Genomic DNA, 13,474 nt, shown 5'->3' on the forward strand with positions numbered 1-13,474 from the left:
TATTGCCTAAATAATTTATATTTTGGACTAAATTATTTCTTATGAGTTACTTGTATTGTGGAAAGGAAAGGGGTATAACAATTGTTGTAAGACTTTTTCCACATGTATAATACAGATAATTATATTTTATGCCAGCCAAAATATATATATATATATATATATAGATTAAAAAGTTGATTAGATTTGATTGTAGGCAGTGAATGTATAAAAATATATTTTATTTTTGAAAATATTCTTTTTAGAGGGAGTGAGTCACATAAGAATACAACAACAGCCTCAGTGTTGTTATTTACTTTTGGGTTAACATAATCGTCCGTCTTTATAATTTAGCCACATTTTGGTTTTAATCCTCAGAGTTTCAAATAATAGTTTTTTTATTTTTTAAGATTTTTCTGTTACAACTTGGACCAAAAATTAACGGTGTTAAATTTGTACATGTGTCATTAACACCGTTAAAATTGTTGCTGATGTGGGCTGATGACTGGGCAAGATGCTTGCCCTGACATGGTCATGTTAAAAAAAAAACAAGGAAGAAAAAAGAAGCCTAAAAAGCAAAGCAATCGGCCGGCGTTCTCCTCTTCCATGTCCGTTCAGCTCGCAGCGTCTCCTCTGGTTCACGCGCTAAATATGATGATCAGTCTCTCCACCAATGGTGCACACAACGCTGAAGACGACGATGAGCAATGCCTAAAAGTTTTGTCCGGTCAGATACCCGATTACAACGGAGAAGGAAGCGTTTGGCTCGCTGATAGAATACTCTATCTTGCAGTCAATAAAAAACGCCATGCTGGAAGCTCGCCACTTTGCTCCTCCTTCTCCTCACATTCTCAACTTGTTCCAATTGCAATCAGGTAAAATTATAAATGCATACAACAAAAGCAAGGAATCTGCACTGAAAATGAGACCAAGAAGTTACTGTTCATCTCCTTTTCGTGCACTGGAGCAGCAGAGGAGCTTCGACAACAATCTGAAATAGAAAAGGGGAATGTCAGATCTGAGAGACGAGCGCCCGATGGCGGAGAAGAGATGAGGTCGCGTAGCTGGCAGCAACTTCCTGGCCGCTCATTGTTGTCTTCAGAGTTGTGCGCGCCATTAGGTGGAGAGATTGATCGTCATCTTCAACGCGTTAACCAGAGGAGACCCTGCGAGCTGAATGGAGAGAGAAGAGGTGAGCGCCCGGCCTCCCATTCTGAGATGCTTTCTCTTCCTTTTTCCCCACATGTCCATGTCAGCATGAGCATCTTGCCCAGTCATCAGCCCACATAGGCAATTTTAACGACACGTGTGCAAATTTAACACCTTTAACTTTGGGTCCAAGTACTTTTCTAACTGCAAGGACCAACCTAACGGGAAAATCTTAAAGAATAAAAAATTGTGCTTTAAAATTTTAAAGACTAAAATTAAAATGAGGCCAATCAATAATTATATTAATTTTTTTTTATAAAACTCTTAACATCCAAATGGTGGTAGTGATGATCAAACAGTCTCACCATTTTGTCACAAATATTCTTCTCCCCCGCAACGGGCCTCCAACGCTGACGAGGGACTCCGGTGTAGACAGCGGATTACAAGTTCATTTTGAACGAAGCTCTAAATAAGTCTAAAGTAGTCATTGATGAGAGTGGCTATGTTTTTTTTTTAAAAAAAAAAATGTAAGGAGCATTTTTTTTAACTGAATATTAATATCTCACTTTTGTTAAATTCGAAGCATCATTTTAGTATTATCCAATTTCAAAGTTTTTTTAGCGTAATTTTCCCTATTTAAAAACTTAAATTTTATGTTAAAAATTATAGTTACTATTCTATTTTTTTAAGCTAGCATTATACCTACGGCCATTACAATAAAATGTTATAGTATTTATCACTAAGAAGTGTAAATTATTTGTCATTATTGAATATTCAAATTTGGATGAAAAATATTTATTTAGGACAAATTTTAGAAAAAGAACCCTAAAATTAATACTTTTCAATTTAGTAACATAGCATTTCAAAATGATATAGAAGGAAGTAAAATCAAATTTAAATTTTAAAATCCAATGAAAATGACAAAAATGCCTAATTGTTAATCACATTGGAAAAAATGTTAATCATAAATCGAGACTTATATTCCCACAATTAGATTTTGTTATTTATAGATAAATTGTTATCATTTTTAATTGATTCACATGTTATGTATCCAGAAAAAATATGTTGTTAATACCATATGGAGATGTGTAATTTTACAATCAGTACTTCTTATTTTCAGATGATTTGTTGTCATTTTAATTGATTCACATGTTATGTATCACAAAAAAAAATGTTGCTAATTTTAAATTGAGACTTGTTATTTTATAATTAGGGCTTGTTACTTCCAGATAAATTATTATTTATAAAGGAGTATTTTTGTCATTTCTCTTGAATTTTAAAATTTTAATTTGGGTTTACTTCTTTCTTTGTCATCTTAAAGTGTTAGGTTCTTGAGTTACAAAATAAAAATTTCAGGATTCTTTTCTTGGAAGCTTCCCAAATATATTTGCTATGAGTTTTTTTTTCTCATGCTATAATGTTATATTAAGTAAATATCGAAATCTATAGTTTATTATAGAAAATGCATCGAACGTAATTGACAGAATACACAACGAAAATTAAAATAACGAATGTGAATTTCAGTTTAAAGATGATGATGAAATTAAAGTATTTAATACCGACTTAAAATCAGTCGTTATAAATAACTGGAAATGATTAGGCAATTTCTTAATTGAAAATATTGAAATTGGTGCGTTACAAGTTAAAATCAATATTTTACAATTTAATAACACAGTTAAAAATCGTCATATAAATTACTATAATATAACTTACTTCTAATATTTCTTGCTACTCAACATAAACCAGTTATAATTATAGTTTTAATCTTCACTTAAGTATTTCATTTCTTTCCTGTACCCCTTGCTCAAAAAATGAAATCTCTTCTAATAAAAACAAATGGAAACATCTTACTCTCTCTCATTCTAAATACAGGCATTAGTTAACTAATTCATATAAATTAAAAAAAAATTAGATAAATTAGTTATATATAAATAATGTATCATTTTTTTAAAAAAAAATTACCTGATATTATTTGAGTTATTCATGTGATAAAATGCATTGATATTTTACATTTAATACCAAAATAAATTTTTAACTAATTCTTACATGCAAAAGAACTAGAGGGATAATTAATTTTTCTCTTTCATCTTCCTTCCTCAACTCTCTCAAAACTCCTCCTCAACAAAAAAAAAAAAAAGCTAAATGGGCATTAAACGGCTTTTGATATACGAGAAAGTCATTTAATTTAATGAAAGTGAAAGTGTGAGACAAAAGTGTTTTCATTTTGTGTCTCCGGTCAGGTAAAACCAAAATGGTGTGTCTCACTCCTTTTGAAAAAAAAGGGAGCTTCCAAGTTTTTTCTTCTATTCTCGTCTTGTACCATATTGCCCCTGTCGACTCGACTATCCATCAAAGTATTTTCCTCAAGTCAGAAATCCGTGTCTTCGCGTTGCTTAGCCCGGAAGTTGCTTCCTTTTCTCCAGTACACCACAGTGCATATTCGAATTCGAAATATAAGCTATAAAGCATCCTCATCATGGGTTATTCCTTCTTTGTTCTACTCACATTGACTTGGCGTCAACAACTTCTTCCTCTTTGCATCTTTTATCTTCGTCTTCTCAAAGCTTAACTCTTTTCTTATCCTTTATTTTCTGGTTTTTACCCCAGAAAATCTGAGAGTCATTCTGTGTTTTTGGTCTTAGCATTGAGCAACTTGTGATCAAAATCATGGAGATGATTCACAGTGGAGGGGGAAAGGGAAGTGCCAACTTGGTAGACATTGTGTTCTCTTGGACTGTACAAGATGCTCTTAACGAAAATCTTTATAAAAATAAGGTAATCTTCCCGTTAAAGCATGTCAGATTATTTTATTGAAACACTCTTTGTTCTTTAATGTTGGTCTGCTTCTTCTCCATTCCATTTCTCTTTCTTTCTCTCTGTCATTTACCATGGAAAGTGAAATGTTGAACTCATGTGAGGCCATGCCATGCCGATCCTCTTTAAATAATTTCCTTATGTTCAGTTCATTCCTGACTTATTTTTTTTACACCGTATCAATTGCTATTCCCTTTTTTTAGTTTAAGATTAAATATTAAGATTAGATGCAAGTTCAGAACTTTAAAAAAATGATTGCATTAAGCGACTGATCTTTTATGTTCTTCTTATCTGCCTTTCTTCTGTTCTGTTATTGTGAGGTTTATAGAACTGCATAACATTTCAAGTGAACTTAAAACCATAGTGTCTCTCAGGTGCCAAAGATCCCATCAAAGTTTTTGACACCAACAGAATACAAGAAATCCTTTATTCCTCCACTGATTGAGGAAACACACAGTGATCTGTGTTCAAGCTTGAAGGACATTTCCCAAGCCCCTACTTGTGAAATCCTGACATACAAGAGGGTGAAGAAGAGACAAGGCTTGTTCTATCAGATGACAATGAATGGGGCTAATGGTGGACGATATGAGCCCGAATCAGGAGATCTCATCGCCATCACTGACAGTAAGCCAAAAAGCCTTCAAGACTTGAACAAACCTAGAAGACCCTATCATATTGCTTATGTTCAAGCGTCAAACAATGGTCAGATCACAGTCCTTTCGTCAAAGCTCATGGAGATTGAACCAGACGTGGAGAGCAAGAGCAAGAAAGCACAAAAGCTTTACGCTGCTTATCTTATAAACTTGACAACCAATGTTCGTATTTGGAGGGCCTTGAACTCACAGCTGGAGGACGCTCACCCGAATATTATTGGGAAAGTTCTGCGGGCTGAGACATTGGTAAGAATCTAGTAGTATTTGGTTTTTAGACATCATATTTCACAAGTATTTGAATTACTGTGTTCGTATAACATATATGAAATATCAGTAATCAATAATTCAGATACATGCAACACATAATTGAAATTATGTTCGTTATTATAGCTTGCTTGAGCAATACACAAACACAGTAACTTTACTAGTTCTCCAGATGGTTATGAAGCAGACATGTTGAAGCTTTCATTCTGCCTTATTTTACAGATTGGAAAGAGCAGTCATGTTTTCCCTTCTTTGAAGCACCCAAATACAGACATTTCCATTGCAACAAACATAATTAGATCTCAGAATCTGAATAAATGTCAGAAAGATGCTGTATTAAGCAGTGTTGAAATGAGGAAATGTCATCACGATCACACTGTGAAACTTATATGGGGCCCTCCTGGGACTGGAAAGACAAAGACAGTGGTTTCCATGCTACTCTCCCTGTTCAAACTAAAGACAAGAACATTAACGTGTGCTCCAACAAATATTGCTGTGTTGCAAGTGGCAGCTCGCTTGCGTAGTTTAGTTAAAGATCAACTTCAGTTTGATGCCTACGGGCTGGGTGACATAGTGCTTTTTGGGAATAATTCTCGAATGAAAGTTGATGATTATGGGGGCCTTCCTGATGTCTTTCTTGATTATCGTGTTGATATGCTTGAGCAGTGTCTTGATCCATGGACAGGATGGAAGCCTACCTTGGAATCAATGATCAATTTGCTTGAGAAACCTCATGAGCAGTATCTGTTATCTAATCTCGATGCAAAATATGAGAAGGTTAATGATCTAATGTCGTTGGAAGAATTTACTAAGCTTAATTACAGCAGTGTAGAGCAAGCATATCTCTCTTACAAGCAACTTGAAGATAAATATGACAATATGACATTGAAGCGATTTGTGAAGATGAGATACGGGCACATTAGAAATCAATACCTTTCATATATAGCTGAAGTCCAGTTTATAAAGAGGAGGTTCGGTTTCATTGGTGAGAAACTCAAGTCCTGCTTGCAAACATTATGCTCACAATTGCCAACTTCCATTGTTCCGCTTGAGTTGGCGAAGAAGACGTACAGAGCACTGAATTTGCTAGAAACCCTTCAAAATTGTTTACATCAAAATGAGTTCATAGAAATTCCCAATTATAATATTGATGGAAAGGGGAACTCAGTCAGCCAACCCGAAATTCCAAAGCCCACCCAAGATTCACTTATGCCCATGGGAACAGAAATTCCGATAAAAGATGTTACATTTGGCTTTGGAAAGTTAAGATTGCAAAGAGATGAGTTTCTTGAGATACTTAGATCACTTGCTCGGTCAACTTCACTTCCAAAATTTGAAAACCGTTATGCAATAATAAATTTCTGCTTGAAGAAGGCGTGCTTAATTTTCTGCACTGCATCGGGTTCTATCAAATTGTTCACTGAAGGAATGACACCCCTACCCTTTGTAGTTATAGATGAAGCAGCTCAGCTTAAAGAGTGTGAGTCAACCATACCTCTGCAACTTCCAGGAGCAAGACATGCTATTCTCATAGGTGATGAGAGGCAACTTCCTGCAATGGTTAAGAGCAAGGTAGTAGAGTTTATCATTATGTCTTGTTAGAGATTGTGATGAAATCTTCAGGGTTATTTACTTGACAACTCGAAATTTTAAATTTTACAGCAAGGTTTGATTGGTTATGCTTTGTCCATTCTTCAAATCCAATATGAGTTTTTATGCCATCGGGTCTGTTAGAGATTGTAATAGAACTATTCGAAGTTTTGATTGATTGCATGATTTGTGTAAGTAGAGATTACCGGAGATTGCTGTCCAATTAATGTGTATATGACAATCAAAATTTCAGATTTCTGATGAAGCTGGATTTGGAAGAAGCATGTTTGAGAGGCTGGTGGCGTTGGAATACAATAGACATCTACTTAATGTCCAGTTTAGAATGCATCCATCTATAAGCTTATTCCCCAACAGGGAATTCTATGAAGGGAAACTTATGGATGGCATGAATGTCAGTGATTCAAGCTACAGCAAACGCTTCCTTGAGAGAAAAATGTTTGGCTCCTTTTCTTTTATAAATATAGCTAAGGGCAAAGAGCAATTTGGTCATGGAAAGAGCTTAAAGAACATGGTGGAGGTTGCTGCCGTCACGGAAATCATAAAAGGGCTTCACAAAGGTTCCTTTCTAGCTAAGAAACATGTGGTTGTGTGTGATTTTATTGCTAACTCTTATATATTGACACTACAATTGGTTAGGAAGTATCCAGTTGAGAAGATCTGTTTGATCCCATGTGTTTTTCTGCTACAGAGTTTCTCAGTAGGAAAAGGAAGTCAGCATAGGAGTAATATCTCCATATACGCTCAGGTCTGTGAAATCCAAGAGAAACTGAAGAAAAACAACTTGGTTTCGGATGCTGAATTCTCTGTGAGTGTTCGCTCTATTGATGGCTTTCAAGGGGGTGAAGAAGATATCATAATGATCTCCACTGTCAGATCTAATAAGAGTGGAAATGTGGGTTTTCTTTCTAATAAGCAAAGAGCCAATGTGGCTCTTACTCGCGCTAGGTATGTTACTTGTTATGAATCAGATATATGCTCAAGGAGTAAAAACTTGATCTTAAGAGGGACCGAGAGCTTGTTTGATTTCTTATTTTCAGAACAGTTTTTATTCTGAAAAAAAAACAATCAGAGAAATTTGTTTGAAAATGCATTTTTGATTATGTGTTACCTTTTGTTCTACAAAATTAGAGAATAGACTGAAAAATATTATGTTTCGTTAAAGTAATTATGTAAATATAGAAAATCATTCTCTCACTCTTTATTTCACTACTTCATATATGTTTTTCAAAATAATGATCCAAACATTTTTTTTAATTTTTAATTTTCAAAACTTGTTCTAAAAAATTACCTTTACATTGTTGTTTTAGGGACATGAAAACAGAAAACAGAATCACACAAGCCCTGAGGCTTTCTAACCTTGCAAGTTATCTTCCTCTAGACTGAGGCAAAAAGCTAAGGGTAGAAAATTGTAACTAATCATGAAGTAGAACTTTCTACATTAATGCTAATGGCCTCATAACCTAATAGCATGAAAGCTCTCTTATAAGTGGGAGGCCTTGGGTTCAATGCTGCTTGTTTGAGTTGATTAGAACTTTGTGTTTTTTTTGGTAGGCATTGTCTCTGGATATTGGGGAATGCAGAAACTCTAAATCATAGTCGCTCTGTTTGGAAGAAGTTAGTAAATGATGCTAAGCAAAGAGGGTGCTTCCATAATGCTGATGATGACAAGAACTTGGCTCGAGCCATTAAGGACGCGATACTTGAGATTGAACTAGTCGATGAATCAAAGTCGCCTTTCAAATCACTCAGTATAAGGGACAAGAAAGAGAAATCAGAAACAGGTTCTACAAGTTCCAGGTAACTCACAATTGATCCTTACCTTTTCCCCTCAACTCACAAACACAAATGAATGTGTTGACTGACGTTATTGCTTGTTCACATGATGACTGAATTTTAGAGGTTCATTCAGTGGCAGTAGGCGGAAACCAAGGTGGTGATGGAAGGAACCAAGGAAGGTGAACAACCTTTGTTGTTGTGTTTGTAATATGTTTTTGTTTTTGGTTTGTCACGTGAAATTATTGTGTGTGTGTGTGTGTGTGTGTGTGTAAGAATTGGTATATTTACTCTGAGCACCAAAGATGACCAAGAATGACAGCAATCAGCAGCAACATCGTATATGGTAAAAGTCAAGCTACATATTGTTTTTTTTTTTTTTTTAGCTGGAAAGAAGTCAACCTATGTATTAAAAAACGAGAAAGTTATGGTAAATTTGATATGTACATGTTAGAATATTGTGCTATCGTGCTTGTTAAGTTAGGCTTTCTTATAAGAGGCAATTTCAATTGAAAAGAAACGAATGCTTATGACTTGCACTTCGGTCAACAATTTTGAAGAACATAATCAAAACTTGCTCTCTATGCAACCACAAGAGCATTGTATCTGCTTTCATAGTTATGAATAAATTTGCTAAATAATCAAAGATATCATTATCATTAAAAAAAAAAAATTAAAACAAATAGAAAACCTCCAAGAGAAATACTACCTCCAATCCTTAATATGATAGCTAGTTGACTAATTTGAATAAATTAAGAAAGTTTGTTGTGTTAGTTATTTATAATAATTAGGTGTTGTCTTTCTTAAAATACCCTTGCTGATAATGTATTATCATTAGTTAAAACTATTATTTGATTGAACATTTAATATGTGCAACTCTTATAATGATTATTTTGAAAAAATAGATAAATATGAGAGATAAAATGGATTGAGGTTTATATTTAGGAGAAAATTAAATGTGAAACTAACTCTTATATTAATGATTGGAGGTAGTGTATCGATGTCACCATTAGTCCATACAAAATTAGCCAACTTGTTGGCAGAAAAAAAAGAAGAAGAAGAAGAAAAGGCAGTGTTTGAAGACGTATTGGTTATATTGGATACCCAAATAGTGGTGCCAAGAAAATTCACATATTTATAATACAAATTAAATAACTTTGGTCAATAATTTTTTTATTCTATAAATTTACTAATTTTTAAATGAATTAGGAGTATAAATTTTTACTAATTGATCAATGATTGATATTAATTAAAATTTATGAATTAGGAGTATAAATCATTAATATCCACTACATTGGGATAGAGTCCTATACTCTAGTTTCGCGTAGAGATTTTGTGAGCGTGCATTTGTTTAATTTGTATAAAATAAAAAATATAATTTTTTCACTTAGCTATTATATTTAATTAATTTTGATGAAATTTTCAATATACATATAATATGACTATTTATATTTTACAAAAATAATGTGAAAAAGTTTAGGAAAAATGACAAAAATAGCTATTAAATTTTAAAATGACAAATATATGATTTTGACAGATTTTGACTTATTAAAAGCATTACAAAAATAGTCGATATGATTTATTTATCTTTTTTAAAATTTAACAGTTATTTTTTTGTCATTTTTAAAAAAATCTATCTAATTTTGAATGCGCCCTTGAAAAGAAAATAGAAGACATCCAAGATTTGTAATGTAGCACAGGAACACCACCAAAAATTGCTGGCATTAGCAAGCCAAAACTTGGAAGTTTGAGAGGATGCTTGAGCAATTCAAGTTGATGTCAATGAAGTGGAGAGAACAAAAGGCATACATTGGTCCCATCTAATAAAATCTTTAAAAATTATATATAAAGTTTAATTTTCAGAGATTTGTAGTGCTAAATAATTTAAGAACAAAATTATTTGAGAACTAATAGTAATTCTTAGAAGTTTTCATGGGAAGAAAAAAGAATTGAAACACCTACCTCCCATCAAAAAACAAAAACCAAATAGTCTTATAGGCTTTTATTTGTTCACAAGTTATTCCATGTTGAGTATATAGAACAAATATCTAACTCATTAACATTAAGCAATTATCCTTATTGTGTTAGAATTTGTTTTGCCAGATACTGTGTTATAAAATTAAACAATACTCTCGCAAATACTTTCAATTTAGTATTTGAACTTCTACTTTACGTTTAAATATTCTTAATTACTACTCCTAATTTAATGAATGATACTCTATTTAAAATTGAAAAGCAATTTCTAACTTATAATAGAACAATAAATCAGTCCATGTCATTAAATAATGCACATTCTTTCCTTGTTTATTTTCATTTAATAAGATGTCTCATTTGATGGCTAATTCTTATATTTTTAGTACTGTTTTTATTTAAATGTTTTTTTATTTCTTTGGTAAAAAATGTTTTTATTTATAGTATGCACTAATAGCCTATCTAAAATTTTTGGTATTGTTTTTCATTTTTATCTCCACTATAGTTAATCTCATTGCATTGATGTTTTTTTTCCTAATACTCTTTTTTGCACACACCCATTTTATTTGTTGTCTTTTTTTTTTTAAAATATAAAACCCTCTCATGGAGGTCTGGGGGGCCTTTTTTTTTTTTTTTTTGCCACCGATGTGGTGTGCTATTAAAGATTCCACTTTCCTCATCCGTAAGAAAATGAAAAATACCACATATATGATCTAATTCATAGTACAATTTGAACTAAGAATTAATTCTAGTCCAATTTATAAGATAGATATAATTTTTTATGTTATTTATAATTCACTTTATTAAATTTTTAATCTAAATATATTATTTTATTCTTCATTTATTATTATGTATATTATTATTTTATTGGAAAGTGTATATATATATATTAAATACAGATAAAGTTGAGAAAATATTAAATTTTGAGACAAAATTAATGAAGTTTAAAATTTCTTTATTTGTACAGAAGATATTAAAAATGACTTATAAATAGAAGTAGAAGTGTATTTGCTTTCATCCTTGTCATAAATCATTTCTAATTAATACATGTATACCAATAAAAACAAGTAAAATCATTAAGCCTGTTACATTACTTCTTAATATAAAAGCCATTTTAACATTCAATTTGGTCTTAATATATGACTTCAATTTACTTTGTCTATCACATTTATCTATTTTTTTAAAGTAGTCCTTATAGTAGTTATACATGTTAAATGTTCAATCAAATGGTAATAAACATTATTAGTAAAGATATTTCAAAAAAGACAACACCTAATTATTACAAATAACTAATTTAATAAATTTTTTTAATCTATTCAAATTAGATAATTATATCTTATATTTAAGCATTAGAGATAGTAAAATTTAAGTTATTTCTAATATTATTTTTATCAACTATACTCAACGTAATATTAATTTTTATTCTTTCCCAACCCTTATTAACTATGTGGCAAAAAAAATATTTAATACTCTTCGACCCTGCTGTTACATAAAGTCAAGTGAGATTCAGGCCAAAAAAAAAAAAACATAAAGTCAAGTGAGAGCAAGAGTTCGTACTACAAGTCTTTCTTTTCTTGAATTTCTTTTTAGCCATTGGATGCTGCTTTTGAAAAGTAAAACTTCTAGTCCATTTGCTGACTTTCGTCCTTTGGCCAACCCAATATAGCCTACTTTCTGTGACAAATGACACAAAACATCATTCACGGTCTTCATTTTTCTTAGCCTTGAAGCTGGCTGCTTTCCTCGGACACCGAAAACGTGTGAAGAGAAGCAATTATTAAACGTCACTTGATATTCGAAACATGGCTAGAAAGCAGTCATTGTTGTTTCTGCTTTGTGCTATTCATTGACTTGTCGTCAACTCTTCGCATCTTTCATCTTTGTCATCTCAAAGACTCTTCATTTGCTAAACTATAGCCCCTTCGTACACTTATCCGTCTTTCCTTTTGTGCTGGGTTTTATTAATATAAACGAGACCAGGCCAAGAAAAGCTGAGAGTGATTCAGTGTTTTAGCTTTAGAACGAACCTGCAAGTGATCAAATCATGGAGAGGACTTCCCATGGAAAGGGAAAGGGAAAGGAAAAGGAAAAGGGAAAGAACCGGCTTGGTCGATATGTGTTCTCTTGGACATTTAGCGATGCTCTCAACCAAAATCTTTATAAAGACAAGGTTTTTCTTAGCTTCTTCCCCTTTTAAGCATGTCAGGTTATATTTCACTGAAAATCTGTGTTCTTTAATGTTGATCTCGGCTTCTACATTTCATTTTCTGTTCTTTCTTTTTCTTTTTCATTAACTGGGGAAAGTGTTGTGCTCATGAGAGGCCATGAAGGTCCTTTTTTTTTTAAAAAAATTTGATCCTTATGTTTCAGTTGAATCTTAGCTTTTTGCTACATCTTATTAAACGTACAAGCAATACATAAAACGGAAAACACAACCTGGGAAAACACCTCACGATAGATAGAAACACGAACCAAGAACAAGTATAGGAAGGCAACATGTTATCCTTATTCTAAGTTTGAACTTAACAAATGCAGGTTTCGCACTCCACACAAAAGTTGCGTTAAGCAACTGATCCTTCAAGTTCTTATCTATTTTCATTTGTTTATGGTCTACAGACCTGCTGGTACTCTGTCTTTACTTTGTTGAAAGGGATGTTATGACATTTCAAGTACACTAACACGATGATGTCTCTCAGGTGCCAAAGATTCCTTTGACATTTTTATCAGCAATAGAATACATGAAATCCTTTATTCCTTCACTGATTGAAGAGACACACAGTGATCTATGTTCAAGCTTGAAGGGCGTTTCCCAAGCCCCTACTTGTGAAATCCTGACATATAAGAGGATGGGTAAGGGCTTGCTATATCAATTGATATTTGATGAGATTCATGGTGGACGATATGAGCCCGCATCTGGGGATCTCATCCTCACTGATGGTAGGCCAACAGGCGTTGAAGATTTAAACAAAACTGGAAGATTTTATCATATCGCTATGTTCAATGGTCAAAAAATGGTCAGATCACAATACTCTCATCAAAGAGCATAGAGACTGATCCAGGTATGAGGAGCAACAATGTGCAAAGGTTTTATGCCGTGTATCTTACCAACTTGACAACCAATATTCGCATTTGGAAGGCTTTGAACTCACAGTTGGAGGGTGCAAACTTGAATATTATTGGAAAAGTTCTGCAATCTGATAAATTGGTAAGAATCAGGCTGCTTTAGCGTTCACCCTTTTTTAACTAGTATTTGGTCTACTTTA

The 13,474-nt window shown here is 32.8% G+C and overlaps 1 pseudogene; it reads left to right on the plus strand.

Annotated features, from left to right (window-relative positions):
- The first annotated feature begins 3,720 nt into the window (after positions 1-3,720).
- Positions 3,721-8,655, plus strand: LOC114756267 (probable helicase MAGATAMA 3; annotated as a pseudogene).
- The last annotated feature ends 4,819 nt before the right edge of the window (positions 8,656-13,474 follow it).

The sequence above is a fragment of the Neltuma alba genome, unplaced genomic scaffold, assembly GCF_004799145.2.
Source record: "Neltuma alba isolate B1F8T4 unplaced genomic scaffold, ASM479914v2 tig00001385_pilon, whole genome shotgun sequence".
Taxonomy (NCBI): Eukaryota; Viridiplantae; Streptophyta; class Magnoliopsida; order Fabales; family Fabaceae; genus Neltuma; species Neltuma alba.